Here is a 22,666-nt window from a genome sequence, read left to right on the forward strand (position 1 = left end):
TGGCTCTGCTCACACTTCAGCTCACCTTCCAGAAACCCAGCTCTATCGAGCAGACATGTAAAAGCCGACAACTGAGTAGTCTTATCAAATTTTCACAGCTAAGTTGCTCAGTTGCATGGGAAATTGTTCGTGTCTGTAAATAGAAGAAGAAAGTGTCCGGCCCAGAGGCCTCAGGTGGGCTGGGGGAGCTGAAGGCAGTCCCCCAGGATGGCTGGGGAGTGCAGGCCCGGCTGAACTCCAAGTGGGGGTCTCCTTGAGTCCTCAAAGGGCCCAGCAGGTCTTGTCTTGACGAAACATCCAGGAAGCAAGGAGCAGCAGACATTAGCTGACTTCTCCGAGGTCCCTTAGGGGGCCCTGCACTTGCAGACAGCAGGCAGAGTGTCTGAGCACAAGGCCCCACCGCTGAGCAGCCGGAGGAAACGGGGGAAGTCACGCACATAACCCGAGCCTCAGTTTACCTATTCCACCTAGCCAGAACAAGGACAGAAACCTGACACCTGGGGCCTCTCCTCAGTGCTTTCTTGAGCACCACTTCTCAGACAGAATTCTCCACTGCAGCTGCGTTTGAACACAGCTTCTACTCTGGACTGCTGAGCAGTCTGGCTTAGAGATCCGACCCTGACAGGGACGCCTTCCTTCCTGCCCAGGATGGCAGGCCCTCCTGGCCGTTACAGAGGTTCTCATGCTAAGCCTCCGAGTCAGCACGTGATCATCGGAAGCCGTAGCCCTGTTGCAATAAGACATTCTTGTGGTTGCTGGAAGAATTGTTTTTTTCCATTTCGGATATTAAAGGAGAAAGCTTAACGTGTCTCATTTTCCTGGAATGGCTCATTTAGATGAACTGTTTGTGTGTGGATGGTCCAGCTTCCACCCCAAACACACACAAAAAAATCTACAAATTATACAGTTCTGTGAACAAAACGCTCAGCCACATTTTGACCCTTGGCATGGATTTTGACAACTATCGCTCCCTTTGTATGAGATTTCTTCCTTCTGGTTATTAAAAAGAAAAAAAATCCAGTATTTGTTTTAGCTCGGCTCCCTGGAAGTTAGAGAGGAGCTAGAGAACCCTCCTGGGGTTGGGGGCAGGAACCTGGAACAAAGGCATTGGGTGGAGGCAAGAGAGAGGGTTCCTTTCTCTCTTTTGGATCAAGATATGCTTATGGGATAAAACCTGAGGAAGCAGAATTTAGAAGTAGCCTTGCTCAGGCCCAGCCAGGCAAAGAGAGCCAGCGGCCAAGGCCAGACTTACTCAGCACATGATCGGATGGCCTAAAACAGATCTCCCGGGATGGACTTGCCCTGGACAGTGCCCATCAGTGGGGAAATGAGGTCACCCTCTGTCCAGCCAGAGTCCAAGTCCCAGGAAGCGGCGGCAACCCCATCACTGGCCAGCCAGCTGGAGGGGCCACAGCGCATCACACACAGAACTGCCGTGAAGATACACAGGTGTGCATGGACTTCTTCATGACTTTAGGATGTGGTCACGCTCACCATACCTGGTAAGCCCGTAAGGCCCCTGAGAGGCAGGCAGTGGACCTTCTCACCACTTCTGTTTGGTCTCATAGGAAATGTCCAAGTTCAGAAAGTCTACTACTGTCTAGTCCCTTCTTCAGATAGATCATCCAAGTCTCGGGGGGCTTAATTGACCCATCCGAGGTTAGAAAAACCTCTCGATGGTCCAGGACTGAAATTCAGGGTTTCTAACTCTGAATACGGTCTTTCGCTCCATTTCGGAACACGTTGGGGAAAGACCCAGTCACAGACCATAAAACTCACAGACCACCAAAAATCTGTTACCCCCAGGTCAGGAACTCGGGAACAGACTCTGGGCACGTGTGTCCCGGAGAAGAGCCAAGAGCGTGGGTGTTTTCCTTTCTCCCTTTCCCGTGGCCATTGAGTTCCTACTATGTGTAAAGATTCCCCTCCCCTTTTTCCAGCTCTGATAAAGTGAGGCACTGTTGCTTGTATTTTGGTGAAGTTCCAAATGCTGCGCTCACATGTCCCTCCCTCCGTTTGCACTTATTTCCCTTCCATGTCACCGCCACCCGTATGCAGGACGACAGGCACCACGTCAGGGAAGGCACCACGGGGAGGAGGGGGGGGAAACGTCATCTTCTTCTAAACATACAAAAACTGACAATGTGAGAATTTTCTAGATAAAATTAGTCACGTGTATGCCACAAAATGAGTCAGCTAAGTTAGAAAGATTAATGTGGTGACTGAACACGCAGCAGCCTTGAGGACACAGGCCAGGCCCCCGTGCTGGTGTGGGCGGGTCACCAAAGCAGCAGCATCCTATGCCCTGAGTGGGACTCAGACACGAACAGGAGCACATGACCAGGGTCTCGAGGAGATTTGCATGGAGGCGAGAAAACCCACCAAAGACAATACACAAGACTCAAGCTCAAAGCTAATGGAAACCCTAGCGTTTTATCAAGCAGACATCTTCTCCCTCGGCAATTCCAAGGCAATTCTAAGACTGGGAGTCTCCTGGGAGGTCACAGGTGAATCAGAAAGAAGACTGATCAGAGAGAACAGAAGCAAGAGGTGGAGTGTGCGGGAGGAGACTGGAAGCACCGGAGCAGGGAAGACCCCTTCCCAAAACCAACATGGTGCAGCATGGCCTTGTCAACTAAAGGGAAAGACATCGTGGGCATAAGGTCAGGTAGGGCACACAGGGCTGCTCGGTGACATGCATCCCAGGGACGGGAATTTCCCACCCTTGATCCCAGATCCCCTCACTTCCTATCCGTGGGACCCTGGCTGAGCTCCAGACGCCTCATCCACCTCCCAGGGTCCCTGTGCATATCGTGGGCTCACACAGGAAAGCACCCACCATGCGTGGGTCCCGAGACACGACAGGCATCCCTGACCCTCACCACGACCCTGCACGGTGGAGTTGCTGGGGAAGCGCCTGACCTGGCTCCACAGCGCTCGTATTCCTTCCGCTTTGCCACCAGCTGCTGATATGCTCTAGAACAGCAACCCCTTTTGTCAGGTTAAATATGGTATGGAACCCTCGGGACGCCTGGGTGGCTCAGGCGGTTAAGCGTCTGACTTCCGCTCAGGTCATGATCTCGTGGTTTGTGGGCTTGAGCTCCGCGTCAGGCTCTGTGCTGACAGCTCAGAGCCTGGAGCCTGCTTCCTCCGATTCTGTGTCTCCCTCTCTCTCTGCCCTTCCCCTGCTCTCTCTCTCTCTCTCTCTCTCTCAAAAATAAACGTTAAAATAAAGTGTTTTAAAACATGATATGGAACCCCGATGAGAAAACCCCTGTGAGCAGAGCTCCACTGGCTGAAATCAGAAGACTGAGCTCAGCCTCTCACTGAAGCCCTCCCCATCCCACATCCCGACCCCAGGCGGGGCAGGCACTCAGAGAGTCCAGGGCTCCACATGCCCAGCTTGGGAACTATGAATTTAAGATATAACTTTTCACAAAGGAATGGCTCCACCAAAAATGACCACGACTTCAATAACGTGTGTGGTTACTTTTCAGACACAACCTTGTCAGGTAGGTTATACTGTCAGGTCCATCTTACAGACGGCAAGACTGAGGCTCAAAGCAGCTAATCAGCTCATCCAAGGACACACACGTGATGGGTGACAGGACCGGGATTCGGCCTCAGATGCCCGCACTGTGAATCTACTATTTATTCTCTCTGATGGCAAAATTCCTTATTAGCCCTCCTTAGCCTGAAGACAAAGCGGAGCTGAGACAACAGAGTGGCCCTTCTTCCAGGCTCCCCGACCCCTTCGCCTCCAACTGACACCACCACCTGGTCTCCTTCAGCATTGGAGACTGGAACCCACAGGAGGCTGGCATACTAGGCACACAGAACCTCCCCGGGGGCCCTCGGCCCCAACCCAGGCAGAGGCCCTCGGGCTCCAGCTGCTAGTCTCCGTGGAGGCTCACCTTGCTCATCCAGCTCTCTGGGCACCCCTCCCTCCACCCACCCCAGAAAGCAGAGCCAGGCTGGAAATGCTCTCACCAGGCCATCTAACATAGTCAGCCGTTCCCAAGCTACTGCTCCTTCGGAGACAAATCTCCCTGACCTGGTCTGCATCATAAACATGCCTTTCCCAACCCAGGGCTTGGCCCAGGACTTAAGGATTCTGAGAAATGCCCCAGAATTCGCTTCTTGGAGGGTCCCAGCAAAAAGAGATATTGGGGAAGAAGCAGACTCATTTGCATACAGTGAAGGAAAGCCACTGGGTGGTAGGCGCCCACCCTGTGCTAGGTTCTGGGGATACAGAAAGGAAAAGACACGCCTCTCTCATGACCCAGTGAGTCTTTAGAGATCATTCAGTCCCTCTTATTCATTCAAGATAGGAGAAAACGGAGACCCAGAGATGACGGATTGACCCAAGATGTTCACATGATTCAAGCCAACAGGGGCCTTTCCTGAGACTTCTTAAGCTGGAGCTGGAGGAAAAGGCTGTGTAGCTGGGGCTTTCCAGCCAGGCTGGGACCACCACACAGTGAGGGAGACGCCTGGCACAGAACGCAAGGAGAGATCGAATCCGTGGCCACGTCAATGCTTTCCAATATGTCCCCTCTAACACTTAAACCAGAGGCAGCCGAGTTTCTGTCACTTGCCACCAGAGAGTTTGAATTATGAGACCTTGCTGTGCCCATCCCCCCACATCTGCCTCTGCTTTGTGACTCAACTGTCCTCTCTCTTGCCTGCCCAAGGCACCAGGCTTTCTCCCATGCTGTAGGGCCAATGTCCCCTCCTCCAACACCCACCTCTACCAGGCTCTCCGGAGCTGCTGGGTAGAGCCTCCCAAAATCTCAGTGCCCAGCCCCCATCACCCGGGGGCTGGGTGGCCAAGCTGAGTTAAGCTAGAAAGAACAGGAGAGTTCAGGAAGGAATATGTGTCTCAGCTAACAGGGCAGGGTAGACTGTGCTGGAATGGTGGAATAAGCTGAATGCTGTCTGAACAGGGACATGGTGTGACTCCTTCCGAGAGATCAGAAATGCCACAGAAAGGACAATGAGGTAGAAGGTACTAAGAACCAGGAGGCAAGGCTCCAGGCTTCATTCTGTCATGACCAGTAAACTCAAGACCTCTGCCAGTCCTCCCAGATCCCACATTCCAAAACATCATGGTCTCTTCTCCTGTCTGCCCGGATCCAATGGACGCTGGTCTTCCTTCCTCTGGCAAGCTCCTGCCAGCTCAGGATCCTGCCAGGATGCCCAATGCCCACAGCCTCATCTCCAGATCTAGTCTTGCTATGAGCCCAGCTGCAGCGGCCCTGAGCCGTCACTAAGCTGAGCAGACCCCACCCTGCCTTCTCCGCATCAGGATTAGAGGTTAGGGAAGGGACATGAGAGCAGATTTCCTGCTGTCGCTTCCATCGGACCAGACTGAGACGAGATGAGATGGAAGGCGTGTGGTGGCAGCCGTGGGCGCAGTGGGGGAAGCAGGACTGGCCACCAAACAGATTATTGTGGACGCACGCGGGTCTGGGCAAGCTACTTGCCAACACGGCTTGCATCTCAGGCTGATGTTGGCAGAAGCCCAGGGTCTCGGCCTGCAAGACGCTGGGGAAGAACATCTACCAACCCTGTTCTCCTTAAAAGGAGAGCTCCTCCTCAAACAGGCACACAGGACACAGCCGTGGGGGTAGAGAACCAGCCAGCAGCTACCAACAAGCAGGACATAGCTTCCAGCCCAGGAGGAGTTTAGTGTTTCAAACCACACATCACAAATCATTTCCTCTGCACGTTCCTTGGAAGTTTGGGGGCATTAACTTTCCATCTTATCTTTCCTAGGGTGGATGCCAGGAGCTGGCCCTAGTGACGTTTGCATTTGAACAACAGTGAGATTGGGTGTCAGCTGCCCCAGGGGCGCCGAGGAAGATGAAGAAACGGAGCAGGCTGTCTCCAGGCAAAGGAGGAGAGAAGGGCAGAATCCGGATGGTATGGAATGAACAGCAAGGGAGGGAAGCGGAAAGGGGAACTGGGATTTGCTACTGCTCTATCAAATTACAGTGTGCAAAGCTAGCTCCAGGTGGTGGGCTCCTGGGTGTCACCACCAGGGTACAAACCTCAGTTGTGCCCTCTACTTACTGTGTGACCATGTGTGAATGGGCAAACTCTCTGAACTTGAGTTTGCCTCTCAGCAAAACAGTACCTACTTCCTGGGACTGTCAGGGGCACTGAATGAGATGACAAGCGACCCTTAGCCCAGCACCTGGTACACAGCAAACACTCCATCCAATCTGGACACGATTATCATTCTGCCAGAACTTCTGTGAAATTTGGTTACAGGTAGGTGGCAAAGCCTGGGTTCTGGTCTTTCTGCTGATCTCAACAGATGGGTTTTGAATAGGCAGGCTTACCTGAGTCACAGATGACCCCTCTACCTTGACCTATGAAATCCAGAGCTCTAGAAAGGCAGACAAAAGCGCAGCATTAACATTTCACCTGCTATTGCCAAAGTGATAAATAATTAGAATATTACTTAAAGATATGCAGATATCTACGTTGGCTAACCTTAAACCATTGGAAATCGGTGTTAAATTTGTCCTAGTTTTTCCTCGGGCTTGCGTCTTCTGTAAAGGGGATCTGTGCCTGCGTTATATATATATCATTTGAAAAAAAAAAAAGGTTCTGCTGCTTTAAAAAAGAAAAAAGTTTGAAATCCACCATCCTAAATAAGAGCACCTCCAGATACAGGTCTGCACCTCTGAGACCTACTTCAAGTCATTTGTCTCCGGAGGAGATGCCTCTTTGAGAGTCCTGAGCGTCCAGTGGGTTGAGACCAAACCCAGGGAATTATCGCTAAAGAAACCCAAGCCCCACTTCGGATACGTGTTGGCGGTAAACACTGACCGTATGATGTAACTATTTCTTTTGTTTTAAGAGACACTCCTTCCCTACCACTGAGGCATTGCTGTCAGTTTAACAAAGCCAAAATTGAGTTCATGGAGAGAAAAGGGCCTCTTCCACTTCAAGGACTACAACCTTTGAAAATGCATTTAAAAGAGAGTAAAGTTTTTTTTAGATGTGAATAGCCAGAGACCCAGCGAGGTGTAGGAAAGGTGACCCTGCCAGAGGGCCTTCCCGAGACAAGGTTCACTCAGGTCAGCCAGCAGTCCATCGCAGGTAAGAGGCAAGGGTCACCCTCTGCCCTCCTCCGCCCTGGCCCTGGCACCCTGGAGCCCTGACAGGTGACAACTTACTTGCAGGACTAAGCAGCCGCCTCCTCGGGCAAGGGAGTGAGGAGGGGTTGGAGAGGCCAGTCGGTAAGAAGCAAAAGAAGAAACCTTCCTTAAGAAAATTACAATCTCCACTTAGGGGCTAGGCTTGCCATCCAGCCAGAGGGCTAACTTTTTTTTTTAAAGGAATTTATTGGGGCACCTGGGTGGCTCAGTCGGTTGTGCATCCGACTCCAGCTCAGGTCATGATCTCATAGCTCATGAGTTTGAGGTCCGCGTCAGGCTCTGTGCTGACAGGTCAGAGCCTGGAGCCTGCTTTGGATTCTGTGTCTCCTTCTCTCTCTGCCCCTCCCCTACTTGTGCTCTGTCTCTCTCTGTCTCTCAAAAATGAATAAATATAAAAAAAAAATTTTTTTTAAAGGAATTTATTGGAAGGATACAGGGTCGCTCACTGAATCAAAGGCAAAAACCAAAACGTATTATGCCTTGGGAAGGACGGAACTAGGTGGCTCCTGGAAATGCTAACTGGTGGCTTATCTTTCTAGAATGTGGGGAGATGGAGGTGGCCTCCCTCACCTTCCCCTGCCCCAGCTTTGGGCAGAGTGATTGACAGGTTCTCCCAACCATATCAAGGAAGAGGGTGTAATTCAATTCCCCCATGGCAAAAATCACACTTCGGTTTTGACAATTTATCGTTTATGTGTCTTTTTCTTGTGAGAAAATAGCTTTTAGTCAAACTCCCAAACCAGTGAGAAAAGTTGGGCACTCTATCAAAATAACAGCGGAGGGGGTGGAGGAGAAGGTTCTTTTTATCTCCTTCCATCTTAATACATACTCTGGATTAGATGCTGATTTATTTGGCACTAAGGGCTGCTGTTAATCAGTTATATGTCAGCAATCATTTCCAGCGACATTTAAATTATAAAGCGCGGTGGGATTAACTGCACTTTTGCAAATTACCTCTTTATAAAAGTATGAGTAAACCTGATGTGCACCCCGGGGGTGTCATCACCCCCTGTCTACATTTGCTGTGATTCTGGGGATTATGACAAGGCTTGGTTTGAGCTGATGAATTCGGTAGGATGTGTTTAACAAAGCATCTTGAGAGACCTGGGATAGCCCAAGCCAGTTTCCAAAGTGACAACCAAAGACTTGTTAGGGTCACACCTAGCAGGAACCCCAGCTGAACTTGGGGACGGTGCCTGTCCTCCTGCCTAGCTGGTCCGGGCACGCAGCTGAACGCAGCTGACCCTTTGCAGAGCACACACTGCTGAAGGCCTCCCTTGTCTGGAAGGTCTCCTGCCATCTGTCCCTTCAGTGAAGATTAGAAAGTTCAGAGCAGCAGGAAGGGGAATTATCAGTCCTTAGGGTCCTAACAGGCTCCAGGAATTGTTTTTGGTTTTTCTGGGACTTCCCTCTTGATTATATAAACATTACTAGGAAACAACAAAACAAAAATTAGGAAAATACTGAAGAAAATACTGAAGAATACTGAAGCAAAGCCAAAAAATGAAATTACCCACAACCTTACAGCCCAGGATGACCAACAGCATTTTCAGACCCTGGCTTTAGGCTTCCCCTGAGGACACGGGGGAGGGCATGCTCATGTGTGTTCACCTATGCTGTTGTCAGTGTTTTCCAGGAAACAAATAGGGAATAAATAACTAAACATATGTGCATAATTAGGGTCATAATATATGCCTATTTTCACATCCTGCATTTTTCACTTAACTGGATATTGTGTTTTCCCTGTGCCGTTCTAGTCTTCAAAAATAGCATTTTGGGGCTCCTGGGTGGCTCAGTCTGTTAAGCATCTGACTCTTGGTTTTCGCTCATAATCTCACAGTTCGTGAGTTCAAGCCCTGCATCTGACTCTGTGCTGACAGTGCAGAGCCTGCTTGGGTTTCTCTCTCTCCCTCTCTCTCTCTCTCTCTCTGCCCCTTCCCCACTTGTGCTTGCTCTCTCTCTCTCTCTCAGAATAAATAAATAAACATTTAAAAAGTTTAAATAACATTGTGATAACATGTGCTTTGGTTTTAAACGTGACGCAGGCCCTTGGTGAGGACCTCTGCGGCATACATCACGGTATGTGGCCCTGGTTAGCTCACCACTAGACCCTAATCATGGCTTACATCTTGTCCTTGTGTCTCCACTTCACTTTTTCCTGTTCCTGAGTCAATTTCCACGTGTGTGTGCGTATTTCTGCATTTTTACTTCTATGCATTTATACAACTTTTCATACTCCCATTTCCCCACATTACTCATGTGGTGAGTTTTTTCTTTTTTTTTTTTTTTTTTTAGTTTATTTCTTTTAAGAGAGAGTGCGTACGAGTGGGGGAGGGACAGAGAGAGAGAGGAAGAGAGAGAGAGAATCCCACGCAGGCTCCACACCGTCAGTGCAGAGCCCCATGCAGGGCTAGAACTCACGATCCATGAGATTATGACCTGAGCCAAAACCAAGAGCCAGACGCTTAACCAACTGAGCCACCCAGGCACCTCTTAAATTCTGTTTTTAAACCTCACCTGAATGACAAACGAATATTACATTACACGGTGGTACCATATTTTGCCTCTCCAATACCCAATTTGGGGACACTGGGTTGTTTCTAATGTCTAATATGATAAATAGTGCCAGAAAGAACATCTTGTCCCATGAAACTTTATGTTTGTCTCTAATGTTTTCTGGAATCTTTGGGAAATTAATTAAAACTTTGGCTCAGTTCTATGTTAGGCTAAAAGGCTGTCACTGCTGCCCGCCCCCAGCCCACTTAGTGAATACTGAAATTCTCACTGAAGTGACAAGGGGTTTCTGTTTTGATAGGATGCTTCCAGTGACAGAGCACTCACTACCAACTGCTCACATTTGAGCATCACAAACAAGGTCCTTCCATCGATCAAAACAGAATTTAGTGCTACAAATCAGGGACATGGAGAACTAGTTAGTTCTTTCCCATGGGTTCTTCACATAGTCAGACATGTCTCTACCCCTTCCTCCTCCATTCTAATAAACTTGAGTCATTAGAGTTTCCTTCTGGGGGCACCTGGGTGGCTCAGTTTTTTGAGCATCTGACTCTTGACCTTGACTCGGGTCATGATCTCACAGTCGTGAGATCAAGCCCCATGTTGGGCTCTGCGCTGGACATGGAGCCTGCGTGGGATTCTCCCTCTCCCTCTCTCTCTGTCCCACTCTCTCTGGCCCTCCCCCACTCTCCCTTTCTCAGAAAACAAAACAAAGAATTTAAGAGTTTTCTTCTTCTGAAGAGGCGGGGGAACCCCTCCCCATCATGGGCTCTTTCCTCTGGCTCCCCCCTGATGCCTTCATCCCTCCTAGCCTTTGCAGGCATTCTGCAATTCATATGTATTTAGGAGAATAAGTCTTGAATGCACTCTAACTGATAAGGTGTAGATGTACCACAGCTACACCCTGGGGACAGCTGTTGCATCAGGGTTGAGCTCACCTACCACCTTTGCAGCCCGACCGTCCTGGTCCTTGGCCCTGCTCTGGCCCTCAGTGGCTGTGTGACTTTGGGCACGTTCCTGAACTTCTCTGGGCCACCTATGTTGTAGGAGGAATGAGGTGAGATGACACATGTGCAGAACTCACAGGGGGCAGCACAGGGTCTGCCCTAGGTGCTGCGTAGACCACCCCGGTGGTCGGATTCCAGCAGCGAATTCTCCACCCAGCAACTGCGAGACGACACAGAAGACACATGCCATTCAATGCCCCCCTTAGATCCTACAGGAACAAACTCTCTGGTCCCAGCGGGACGAAGCACCCAGGGTTTCAAGTGTGCCCACAGGTTGCCATATGGTGGGGAAGAGCGTGATGAGGAGCTCACCAGACAGTACCGGTGTGCTTGGACCTGTTTATCTGGAGCATCCCTGACAGGGACACAGGGGCTGTAAGTCAGACATGCCCAGTAAGTAGGAAGGCTTCAGGCATGGCTGGTTTCAGGTCACCTGCTCAGCTCTGCTGCTGAGATGCTGACCAGACAAACACACACACACACACACACACACACACACACACACACACCCCCTTTTCAGCAGGCAACTCCCAGATCCAGGACCTCAAGACCTGGGATCAGCTCTGGAAATGGAACAAATAAAAGCCCCAAAACAAAAGAAAATAAAGAAGACAGGTCTTGGTTTAGCCTTCCGAAGTACGTGGCATTCTGCATGCTGCTGTGATCTGGTCAGAAATGAAGATGTTTGCAGGCTGGTTACAATAAGATTTGGGGAAGGGAATGAAAGAATGGCTGGAACCACTCTGCAGCTCTGATGAGGAGACCTACTGCTCCCATCATCCCCAGTTCTGATCCAGCGGCACCTAAGAGCTGTACAAGAGGCAGCTCAGAGGGAGAACCGAGGGCCTGGGGCTTCCCTGTTCTCCAGGAAGCCCCCAGGCCCACAGCTCGGGTGACAAGGGGACGAGCAAGTCGCGAGGGTGGAGAGCTGCCTAAATTTCATTAACTCAGAGCCTCTGGATGGAGCTCGTAAGATGTCTGTGAATGAAGCGTTGAAATACCTTTCATTGTTTCAAGCACTGATGATCATTTTCTCTCCCTGCTGCATTTATAGTCATCACTGCTGCTAAGATGCCTGTTTCGTTACGGTCCGTGCCTCACCAGGGTAACTAGAGTCCAAGAGAGGCCTTGTGCTGCACGCCCCAGTACATCCAGTACATCCAGCACATCCCAGTACAATGTGCCTTCACACGGCCATTCCTTCTGGGCAGAAGACCTGTCTCTGTCCTGTCCATTGTGTAAACTCCTATTCATCTTTTGAAACCCTTTTCAAAGGCGTTGAAACCAAGAAACCTGGGAGTCATCCATTTCTGACAGCTCTCCTTCTGAGCCTACTCCCAGCTCCCACTGCCTCTACCTCGGGGATCGCTCCCCTCCCCTTCCACCCTCACCGCACTGCCGACAGGCCTCAGCACCTGTCCCCCAACACGGCCTGCCTCTAAGTACCAAGTACTGGACCAGGTATGTCACAAACACTTCATCCCTCAGCAGCCCTGTGGCACCCACCCGAGATACAGGCAAACTGCGAGTGTGCGGATCCACCACTAACTTGTTCCGCGACCTTGGGCGGTTTGCTCCCTCCCTCCTTGGCCTCAGTTTTCTCATGTATAAATGGGGAGCTTACATGACACTGTCTTTAAGACTGCTTATAGGTCTAAAACTGGATACTTCAGTTTCTTCCTTAAAAAAAAAAAAATCCCTGTGGTGGGCTGGTGTTTTCAGTTTTATATTTGGAACTGTGAACGTTTTAAGGGGAACATTGATCAAATGGACTCCATGATGCATGCCAGCAGGGCCTCCAGAAAGCAGATTTGAGCTAAACACAGAACCTCTTCGAGGGGCGTGTTGCAACTGAATTTACAAAATAATTTCCTAGGTCTGCACTCCTGAGCAATGAAAGGGCACAGGCCTTAGAAATAAGAAGACCCAGGTTGAAAAATGGCTCTGCCACCTATGATGACCACCTTCTTGAGTTTTCTGGGCCTCAGGCTCCCCCTGGAAAATGGAGATAAAGTAAACAACCGCAGAGGACTGCAGTGAGAAATGAAGCACACGGTGTTTGTAAAGTGCTTGGAGCAGCACTGGCATGTGTAAGTAGCTGCAGTTATTACCATTATCATTATCACTGTCACTTTTAGCAGAACGACGAGGTCAGGGGTCAGTGGGAGGGTGCCCCTGCCCACGCAAAGCCTCGTTGGTGATGAAACCACCTCCGCACAGACCACGAAAGGTATCTGGCAGCATGGGCAGACCTTAATGCCAAAGGCCAGACCGACCTTGAGGCTTAAGTCAAGTAAGTCACCCAAGGCGCTCACCCACTTTTCAGAACCACAACTTGAAGGAATCGCCTGATCCTGGGGGCCGTCGATGGCCTTCCCTCCTTGAAGGTGTCCACACGGAGACAACACGACCCTCTCTGAAAAACAGGGAAAGGTCTCCACCCGTGGTGGCCAGGCTGTGTCCTGTGGGTGTGGGAAAGCAGGGCAGGTATTAGCTGTGCCGCACTGGGTGCCACAGAGGCTGGGCCACCACACGGAGACCGGGGCCCTGTACGAACTCAGAAGAGCACTTGCCCCAAGAGACAGAACGCAGTAGCAAGGTGAATTTCCACGTTACACATTATCTTCGAAACTCATCTCCTTAATTCGGAAGGATTGAAAGTCAAATCTCCTTTTCCAGTGTCTCTGAGAGCCCTCGGACAGGGGTTCTTTCCTCAAAGGGGAGAAATAAAATTAAAACCTTGCCTTCTCCTGCCAAAGCCCATACTTTCTTCCATTCAGGAGCCCCGCTGACCATATTCCCCCAAATACCCTTAGAAAATCAAGTCGGCTGTGCCAGCAGGCGATGACAGACACCTGGCAGGTGAGGTCAAGGCTACTTCACCCGGGCACTTTGTGACCCAACCGGGTATCTCCATGTTTGAAAGAGCTTCTCTCCCTCTGCCCTTTTCTTAAAGACAATAACAGTAACAGCACAATCCAAACTTTGTTTTGTTGGAGGTCAGTCTGTTTACTGAACAAAGGTCTAGGTTTGGGAATACCTGGGCACTGTGGATAAAGAAGGATGTGGAGTTCTGTGGGCTTTTATTTATTTACTTGTTTAGACAGAGAGAGAGAGAGAGAGAGAGAGAGAGCTCAAAAGCAGGGGAGGGGCTGAAAGAGAGGGAGAGAGAGAATCCCAAGCAGACTCCGAGATATCAGCACAGAGCCTGACTCGGGGCTTGAACTCATGAACCGTGAGATCATGACCTGAGCCAAAATCAAGAATCAGACACTTAACTGAATGAGTCACCCAGGTGCCCCTGGAGTTTTTGGTTTTTTAAAGTCTTGGGAGCTTTGCTACCAGGCCAGGGGGCTCACAGCACCAGGATCACGTCAGAATCACCTGGGCAACCTTAAGAAATACCAATGCCTGACTCCATGCCAGGCAATGAAATTGGAATCTCTGGGCATGTGATGGAGGGCAGATAAATCAACCAAACCCTGGCTCTCCCGATATCAGGTGACAGGAACAGTTACAGCCTTCCCCACCCATATAATGGGGGAAGCAATGTGCCAATCTCATAGGGCCATTGCAAAGATTAAATAAGTCAGCTCGTGGGAAATGCTTAATAGCATGCGCCCAGCTCTTCCCAAGACCGTGAGGGGGATGAGTGCTAATACTGGGCTGTGTGCAACACCTTGACATCATCGCATAGGTGGGAAGCTCTCTCAAGCTCAGCAGTGTAAAGCGGGGGCCTGTGCCTGAGTCCCAGTGTCCTCACCTGTGAAATGGGGTAATGACCCCCAGAAAGTCATTCCGAAGATTAGGTGACACGAGTTATGGAAAGTTTAAGACACGCACGGCCCAGTGTGCACCAACACACGTTGGCTCTCACTGTTGCAAAAGGTGATGTACCACCTGGAAGTGCCCCATTATGGAGATGCTGGGTTGAGGGACTGGCCAAAGGTCACCAACTGAGAAACAGAACACCCAAGATTTGAACCTCAGACTGTCTTTTCTCCAAAGTCCACATTTCCCCTCCTTGTCAATCTCCGCTCTTACAGTGGGTTGGTCACTTCTTGCACAAGAGCTTCAGCCCTCAGGCTGGCATTCGAGGCCTTTGAGGTTGGGCTCCAACCAGCCTTCCCAATCCTACCTGCAATCACATCCGCTGTTCCTGGAATGTGCACTGCGCACTGTCGCCCTGGGGCCTCAAGTCCTACTTCTGTGCATGCCTCTTCCAGAGCCTGGTCCAGACGCCTGCCCTCCAGTGATCTGCCTGCCAGCATGTGCTTCTCCCTCTGCTGAGGTCCCTTGTCAATTATTTTAGTGTTTCGGATACATTGCATGTCGCTTACAGGCATATCTGTCCTGCTGGACTGTGGGCTCTCAGGACTGGAATTTGTCCTTATTTCTGTTCTGGCCGCTGCCTCCAGTAATCCAACCTAATGCCTTCGGTTTTCAAATAGGGGTTGAGGGAAACATGTTGTCATAAACTGACCCATCTGATTCACAAGAGATGTCACAGACATACTTAACACTATTAATTTTCTGTGAGGTTTGGCTGTGAGGCATTTGGCAAACTGTCCATGATGAGTATTTGACAGCCAGTCATGCTGGGAATTCGGGGCGGCAGATGGGTGTGGTTGGCAGCATATGGTTGAGTGTAGGTTCGGTGTTTATGCATTTTTACAAACTATGACTTTATATTTAAGCGTAAAGAAGGGAAAGAATTCAAAATTAAGTTGTGCATTTTGAGGAGTTGTGTTCATGCTTTTAAATGAGAATCAAGTTTAGGGATACAGACAGGATCGCTCTCTGGGACCATCATGGAGGGGAAAAGCTTTGAACATTCTTGCCCTAGAATGACCTCTGGTGCTGATAAGGGGCCTACCTGATTCACTGAGTCCCTATATTTTCTGGATTCATTTGACAGATTCTAAACTCTTTCCAATAAGGAACACATTGCCCCATAGGATCTGGGCTTTGGGGGGAAAAGATTAGATTCCATTTGTTTTACAGAAATACATCTCGACCTCAGCTACCTTGTAACTCCAAGAGGGATTATTAAATCTTGGCTTTTGGAGATCAGCCTATCCAACAACTGCCTTGTTCTATGGATTGGGAGAGTGAGCCCAGGAAGGGCAGTGACTTACCCAAGGTCACTACCCAAGGTGGGTAGAGCCGGGGCAAGGATCCTCTTCTCTTAGTTCAGGGACCACCTCCCTGCACACACTGTACTGTGTAACTGAATGTAGGCATGGCTGGAGTTGGGAAAGACCCTGAGCCATCTTGGGAGGAGGGGTTTGGATACAGAGCCACATGAACCTTTTGTCCCATTTCTCCTGGGCCAAGCAGGTCAGAGCTGGAGGGGCATTGGAGAATGTCTAGCCCTGTGTGTGTGTTCCCAGGCTGGAAGGAGGAGGCAGTGAGCCAGGAGCAAGAAAATCCCAAGCCCAATAATGTTGAAGGTGCTGATGACATTTTTTTTTGGGGGGGGGGGAGCCTTTGGGAAGTAATTAGGGTCAGATGAGGTCACGAGGTAGGATCCTCAGGATGAGAGCCACGCCTGGATAAAAAGAGGAGGAGACATGGAATGTTGCTCAATGCTCTCTACCATATGAGGACACAACAGGAAGACGGCCATCTGCAGGCCAAGGAAAGTGCTCTCTCCGGGTCCTTGATCTGCTAGGACCCTGATTTTGGACTTCCAGCTGCCAGAACTGTGAGCAGTCAATATTTGCTATTTAAGCCACCCAGGATATGGTAACTTGTTATAGAAGCCTGAGCTGAAACACTAATCTCATACAACCTCTTCATTTTATAAATGAATAGACTGAGGCCAGACAGGGTAAGTGACTTTTTCAAAGCCACACAAGACCCAGGACATTCAGCCAAACCACACGTCTGTCTTTTTGCCCCACACCCTTGCTAAAGGGTCAGAAAATTCTCCACCCTTATGAGTACATCCAGAAAAGGCTAGAACCATTCCACACATCCTCTGAGGCGTTAGAATGCTCAAGTCAGGAGGACTTGAAAGATTTCCTGTTTTTAAAAAACTCAAATCGAAAAGTGCTGTCATTTTCCTTAAATACATTCTTTTGAATAAAACATCTATTCTTGATGCCAGCAGCAGGCTTCGAAACATGTTCAAGATGACATGATTGATAACAAGAAGGCTTTTTCAAGATGTTTCTAATTTCATCTTCCTGGTTAAAGAATGCGAACTTTCTCACATGATGTATGGTCTAATAAGAAGGTGTGCTTGAACCAAAGTTATTTATTTATGCTTCCATCTTTGACAGATGAATATTAACTACTGAGAAAATTGTAAAGCCAATTAGTAAAAGCTGAATAACGTCCATATGAGAATGTGAGCACAGAAACACCGGTTACTTGGCTTCCAAATGCGGAGCCACAGACATTCCCTGCCTTCCTCTGGGAGGCAGTAGCCCTGCAGGGCACGGTGGCCCCTCCCCACCCCCCACCCCCAATGCCCTTGGGTTGGCCTTGATGATGCCCAGTCCGAGAGCTCATTCGGGGATGCACAAGGGAGGGGCACCCGTGCCGCTGAATTTCCTCCACGCAGGAGCTGCAGAAAAATCACACTGCTCAGCCACTGACCCCCAGCACCACAGGCAGATGAGCGAGAACAAAGAGAAGCTCCAGAGATGAGCTCTGCTCTCCTCTGCCTCCGGGAGGGAGTCTGCAGCGGGGGAAATGGGGGTCACAAGCTGTCTCACCCACTCATCTCCTCCTAGTCTGGTCTGGTCTGCTCTTCACGAAGAGCTTGCTCCCAGGAGCTGGGCGTGCTACGAGTATTTACTGAGCACCCACGATGTGCCAGGCACCAGAAACACAAAACAGACACAGTCCCTGCTCTCATGGGGCTTCCAGTCCAGAAGGCAGTGAGACAGCAGTATTGCAATACCCGGGGACCCCGTGAGAGAGCTATGAGGCAGGCGGGGACAGGGTCGTTCCGCACCCCCTTGCACACCCCTCTCATGGCTGAAGCTGAGAAAGGGAGGGGGAGGGGCTGACAGCAGCTTCCAACATTAACAAAAGGTTAATTTATCCAACACGTGCTGCAAATGTTGTGTTGGGCTTCCAGAAGTGCAGAACAAACAACCTGAGATTTCACTTGAAGGCTGTAAATTATTCTTTCCCCCAGCACCCTGGGCACCAATCTGTCATCCTGCGTTTCCTCGGTCCATTGCTAATTTTTAATAATTTCTTGACAGCTGCTTGCTCCGTATTAACATCACAATACCACGTTGCAGTTCAAGAAAGCAGTGTAGCAGGACACCCCCCCTTCAGTCATCCCCTCAATGCCCCGCCTATTTAGCCAATGATCAGATCTGCCCACAGACTGACCTGCATGCTTTTTTCCATTACAAGCACCCTGTCTTTAAAGTAAAAGGCCTTTCTCCAGCCTGAACCACCAGTGGTAATTAAAAACCCAGCAGAGCTACCATTTCGCTCCGTCCCCTGACTCTCCTTGTCTTGTCTGGGGCCCTCACTAAAGTATGGGAATGAATTTTCCATTAAGGATCCCTTGCCTGCTTGATGAGTCCCAGATGATACAGTGGACTCTGCAAGAAGGAACAGAGGTCAGACCTAGGGTTGTAGACTCCTAGCCTATCTGAACGGAGAGGAACCTTGGGGCTATTCCCATCCTAACCCTTGATTTTTTTTTTCCCTTGTCCAGAGAAGGACAGCGCCTCCATCCACAGAGGAATGTCACACACACAAGAATGTCAGGCCTGGGGCAGGAACACCACTCTTGGCCATTACTAGATCACTCTGACCAAAGCACACTGCTACTCCCCATTCAGCCGTGCCCACCTCCTCGCCCCAATTCATCTTCCTGGGATTTGACACCCTAAATAAACTACATGAAATTCCCAGCAGCTCGTTAAGAATCCAGTCCCATGTGTGTGATGGAAAACACTAGCAATTGTGAACAAGGCGTTTGCACGTTTGATTATGTATAGCAGTTTCTAAGCCCCCTCTGGACTAAAATCTCTGGTGTTCCAGAGGAGAGTACATGGAATTTCAATTTCTCCCTGGGCTTAAGTACAGAATGTGCAAAGTCACAAACTGCTTTTCATGGCCAAATTGATTAGCTTCTCTACATCCTCACCTAAGGAAATGCAAGGGGTCCGAGCGCTCAGTTTCAGCACAGAATCTATCCTTAAGTTAAATGCAAACGTTGTTCGTCATTACTCAGCTGGCTCTTCTTTGAGAGGAATTTCATTGTAATACGATTGGACAAACCCGTGGAATAATATTAAAACCATAAACTATATAGAAGTACATATGATGGCAGGCAGAGGGGATAAGTCAGGAACTCTGAAAAGTTATTATCATGCTCCAAATTGAGTGTCACCGCATCTAACTACAACTCATAATGTTAACTCTCAGACTCTTTAGACATCTTTATTTCTTGTCGCGGAAGTTATCATTTGTCATGTTGGACCGCCTGAGTATCCATTTTATATCAAAGACAACAAAAATATGTAATTTTATATGTTCCTGTACCCATCATTTTAGCACAAAAGGACTTTATACTCAAATTAATACACTTGTGCAGAATGCTAGCTTTGAAAACCACAGCACAGCAGTAAATGAAGAACATTACATGACACATGCAACTCCTTCTGCCATTTTTTTTAGATAAGACAGAAGGAGAGGAAAAGGGAGTGTGTATCATTATAAGTCACTTCCTAAAGTGTAGAAATCTCCTTTTCATCACTGTCATTTGGTGATCAGCTTCATTAACATGTAATTATCTGTTTGTGGGAGGTGAGACTTTTTTTTTTTTCTGTCATGGAATTTGCAAAGAAATATACCAGCCCCACCCAAGTTCCTGGTGTCCTGCGCGTCTTCTGGCTTTGGGCTTTGGTGGTGCATCAGGACCAGAGAAATGGGGTAATGAGGAAATAAGACAGAGAAAGACAAATACTGTATGTTGTCACCCACATGTGGAATCTTAAAAAGCCGAACTCATAGAAACAGAGACTAGAATGGTGGTTTCCAGGGGCTGCAGAGTTGGGGGAAGTGGGGAGATGTCAGTCCAAAGGTACAAACTTCAGTTATAAGATGAGTCGGTTCTGGGGATCTATCATACAGCATAATGATTAGAGTTCGCAATACTGTATTGTACACTTGAAAGCTTCTAAGAGAGTAGCTTTTTAAATGCTTTCATCACAAAAAGAAATGGTAATTATGTGAGGTGATGGAGGTGTTAACTAACCCTATTGTGGTGATGATTTCACAACATAAACATGTATCAAATCATTATGTACACCTTAAATTTACACCACGTTGCATGCCAATTATATCTCGGTAAAGCTGGGGGGGTAGCTTGTTTTTTTAAGAATATACAGAGGTGAGAGTCACATGACAAGGCTAAGTGAAGAAATGAGGTCGAGACAGGCACTGACCTGAGAGAACTTACTTCTACTAGTTCCACCACAGTCCTGTAACTTGTGGTAGCTTACCTAATACCTTCCTGAGCCTCTTATTCCTCATTTGTAAACCCAGGATAATCATATCACTCCTTCATAGCAGTGCGGAAGTAAATGACTGGAAAACCTTCATCGACAGCCGGGATCATAGTAAGTGCTCAATAAATGTTAGCTGTTCATCTCTTGCCAACACCTGAGAAATTCTTTCCTTATGTCTCTTAATCTCTCTTTAATACCTTCTCCTTTTGCCTTCCAAGCATGAAAGTACCCGAATTTCATGAAATTGTTGGGTCGAAATCTACATGCCTTGTTGATTTCACTAACGGTTCCAAATTGCCCCTTCAAAAACACTAGTATATTTTGCATTTGGCATTCACACGATGCTGACAAGAGAAACCAATAAGTAATTTCAAGACCATGAGAAAGTTACTAAGTGTGTAGAAGCTTCTGAGGTGTATTTATTTTCGATCAAAGAAAATAGTCATCTTGATAGCTAAGAGAGGTGTTTCTGTATAAATGGAAATAAACTATTCTTGCTCACATAACTCAAAAACATAGAATAAATGGGGTGACAATGCCAATGCCCCCCCACCTCTTTCCATTCACTCCTTTGTCCTGACCTTGCCTATATCTCCCTGAAAAACTAAAGGCATTAACCAAGCTCATGAATCATCCCTTACCAATCCCCTTGAGCTGGTCCCACCTCCCCTCCCTCCCTCATTTCACAGCTCGAAAGAGGCTCTCAACTTCCCACAGACCAGTCACTCCGTGTGTGTCTGGACTCTAGCCTCTAATCTGTCTTCAAATTTTCACACGTCCAATCTTCCCTCCCTGGATCATCCATTCTGCACCACCCACCACCGCCTCACCCCCTGAGCGTTCCCATCAGTGCAAAAGCACGCTCCTAAGTCTCCCATCTGGGGACAAGAACGCTGTCTCCTGACCCCAGGCTCCCACCTGCTTCACTCAGGAGATGTCCTCATGTCAGTTCCGCTCCTATTGCTTGTCTGTCAGCAACTCCCTCCACTGGGGCTTCTGCGCCCACCCCTCCACGGAAACTTCCCCCTCTGAAGTCACCCGGACCTCCTCCCCTCCACTCAGATCTGAGAGCTGGCATGCCCCGGGGTCCCACCTTCTCTCCCTATTCCCTCAGAACGTACCACACCTGAGCAAGCAGACCCAATGGCTTCAACTACAAGCACCTGCTATGCTGCGTGGTGGCCTTTTCTGGTCACTGGAGCATGCTCAGCTCACACAGGAGACCAGAAGCCCCGGGGAGTTAGCACTTCCTCGAAGCAGCCCTTCACCCATGACTGCCAGGATCCAGGGGATAAATAGCCCAGCTCCCTCACCTTTTGGGGGGGATAACCTTGAGGCATATTTTACAGTATCTACTAGAATTCCCAGGCTAGGTTGAGCCCCAGTGTGATTGATTATTGGTCAGAGGTTGCTATGGACTGAATTGTGCCCTCCCAAAATTCCTATGCCAAAGCCCTAATCCTCTCTCACTCTCTTTCACTCTCCCCAGCCCCCACTAGGTGAGGCCACAGCAAGGAGATAGTCATCTGCAACACAGGAAGAGGAGCTCCACCATAACCTGCTCGTGCTGGCCCCTTGATCTCAGGTGTCCAGCCCCCAGAACTACGAGAAATAAATGACTGATGAGCAAGCTTCCCCCTCCCCACCCCCGCCATCTGTGGCATTTTATTATGGGAGCCTGGACTCATACAGGCGTTATATGATTAGAACTGACAGACACCGAAGCCGGCTGATTCAAGGGCGAGGTCCAGGCTGGAGATACAAACCCAGGAGGCCTCAGCATGCGGACAAGTTAGTACAACAAAAGGGGGGTAATATACTTCCTACCTCACAGGTGGCTGTGAGGACTGAAATAGATACTTCACATGGCCTGCTTAGCACTGTGGTAGGGCACGTATGAAAGCTTGGTAAATGGGACTGTTACCTGCAGAAGATCACACAAGGATATGCTCTTGGAATCACAGAATTTTGGATAGATTCTCTAGCTCAAAAACCTTAATTTGTAGCTAGGGAAACTAAGCTAAGCCAAGATTATTGACTTGCCTGGCATTTTTCTACCATTAACGATTGTTTTTTTTTAAGATTTACAGACCCAGCCATAAAGGAGGAAGGTGAAGTTTAACCATACCTTGATATTCAATTAGACAGAAGGGTACCAATAAACCTTGGAAATGCCAACGCCAAAGAGCACTCTTTAGTCCTGATTTTGTGACTCCTTCTTCATCCAATGCTGCTGGCCAGTCTCCTAATTTGGTTTCCATGAAATGATGCTCTCTCGATTTCCTGAAGAGAAAGAGAAGGAAAGAGGAAACATTAAAAGGCAAAAGGGAAAGTGACTGGGGTTGCATCCCCCGGAAGCAGAGCCCATGACAGGATTGTAGGGTCCTGAGTCAGTGAAGGAAGCAGCACGGGGCAGGGCGGGTACCAAGAAGGATGTGACCTCAAGTGGAGACTAGCCTCGTCTCCCGGGCAGCTCCAGAGC

General features: G+C 49.0%; 1 long non-coding RNA gene across 1 annotated transcript; it reads left to right on the top strand.

The window, feature by feature from the left end:
- The first annotated feature begins 10,373 nt into the window (after nucleotides 1-10,373).
- Nucleotides 10,374-22,369, top strand: LOC122494334. Its single transcript, XR_006300141.1, has 2 exons — nucleotides 10,374-12,783; nucleotides 21,674-22,369. It is a non-coding gene; the product is annotated as an uncharacterized LOC122494334 (long non-coding RNA).
- The last annotated feature ends 297 nt before the right edge of the window (nucleotides 22,370-22,666 follow it).

This window comes from Prionailurus bengalensis, chromosome E2 (genome assembly GCF_016509475.1).
Source record: "Prionailurus bengalensis isolate Pbe53 chromosome E2, Fcat_Pben_1.1_paternal_pri, whole genome shotgun sequence".
NCBI classification, from domain to species: domain Eukaryota; kingdom Metazoa; phylum Chordata; class Mammalia; order Carnivora; family Felidae; genus Prionailurus; species Prionailurus bengalensis.